Genomic DNA, 1,951 nt, shown 5'->3' on the forward strand with positions numbered 1-1,951 from the left:
CCCCGAGATCCTGGAGGCCCTGTGCGATTTAACAAAAATAGGCCCTAGAATTTGAAAAATCTCAAATTTTAAGCAAAAAAATTATAAATATTAATTTTCTATTGCAAATACATAAAATTCAGATTTCATTCAAAATAATACATAAATTTTTTTTTAGCTCATCCTTCTAATATTTGTAGATTTCCTCTTGTCTTGGTTCTATGTGTTGAAACTCAAGCAATAAAGGATATAAAAACTGTAAAAAATCAGAAACAAAAAAAAATGTTAGAAATCAAATAAAAAACTATTAAGCTAATAAAAAACAAGTACATATGCTTCTATTAAAAAAATAGAAATAAAAAAAGTACCTTCTGATTTTCTTCACTTCAAATCAACAAAAATAGAGCATTAAAACTGTAAAAAAAATAGAAATCAAATTAGAAACCAATCCAAAACTTATCAGAAATCAAATCAGAAATTCATCAAGTTAGATTATAGTCACCGATCAGATAGTTATAAAGAATGAAGAAAAAAGAAATTGATTTACATCTTAGAACTTGATCAAAAACGAAGAAACAAAACAGATGCTAATGTGATTCTTCAAAACTTATCATAAACGGAAAAAAAGAGGAACTTGATTCTCTTGTACCTTCAAAACTCAAAAATCGATTTCCTTAATGCCTTTCAGTTCTTGTTCCTCTGAATCTGATTTTGAAAACTCAATTTTTGTTCCTTTAGAGTTAGAAATAAAAAAAAACCAGATGTCTCCTTGTGATTTAGAACCATGAAAAAAAACAGAAATGCCTTAATGAGTTAATCCCTACTTTCTCCTTTTGATTTCGAAACCACTAGTCCACAACATGAAATCTGAAGCTTCTGATTTTCAAGAAGAGAGAAGTGAAGAACACGGTTTCTGATTTTTAGAAAGATTGTAGGATTGTTTGTAACTTTGCTTCAGAATTTCGTGAAGAAAGATGAAATAAGGAGGATTGTTCATAGCCTTTGAAGTCACTGATTTAATTCCTACCCCATGCATAAGAAGAAATCGAAGCGTTTTTTCACTCTTTTCTATAAATTTCCTCTTATCCCGCTCCTTACGTGATGATTGCTGACTGATGTGTTGCTGAATTAACCTAATTTGTTTATTTGTTTTGGGCCAACTTAACATATGTAACATGAATTGTTATAAAAATTTTGGGCCCTATTCAGATGCACCTTCTAAACATGCCTTGGGCCGGATATATATATATATATATATATATATATATATATATATATATATATATATATATATATATATATATATATACCACTCATTCTCAGATTTCTAGTTGTAGATACTTATAATTATACGTACATGGACCATGGTTTTAGGTTAATTCACTATTTTTTTTTCTTTTTTGATCTCTCATTTGATTATATTTCATGCAAAATCTTAAATATGTAAAAGTTAACGACTTTTGCTAAAAAATATTGTGCAACATGATGCTTGTAATGTAATATTGTAATTGATAAGGTAGGCGAATGAAACTTTTTGGTAGACAATGAAGATTAATAGGCTAAAAAAGAGTAATGATTAATTTGTCATATCTTTCAGGACAATGTTTAATTCTATTCTAGGCAATGTATTTTGGTTTTTACCCGCTGTAGCAATACATTTTAGCTTTCTTACCCATACGAGTAATTACTTTCAGTGGAATTCCCTGATATCTACTTTAACTAAAATCTTAACATTTTTAGCGTGTATATATATATATATATATATATATATATATATATATATATATATATATATATATATATATATATATATATATATATATATATATATATATATATATATATATATATATATATATGCTAGCCGTTAGCCACGCTAAGCGATAGGTACGAATAATTTATTTCAGAATTTCTTTCTAAAGGTAATTTTTATTTATTTTATTTTATATATATATATATATATATATATATA

Source organism: Lactuca serriola, chromosome 1, assembly GCF_051521515.1.
Source record: "Lactuca serriola cultivar US96UC23 chromosome 1, Lser_US96UC23_V15, whole genome shotgun sequence".
Lineage (NCBI taxonomy): Eukaryota > Viridiplantae > Streptophyta > Magnoliopsida > Asterales > Asteraceae > Lactuca > Lactuca serriola.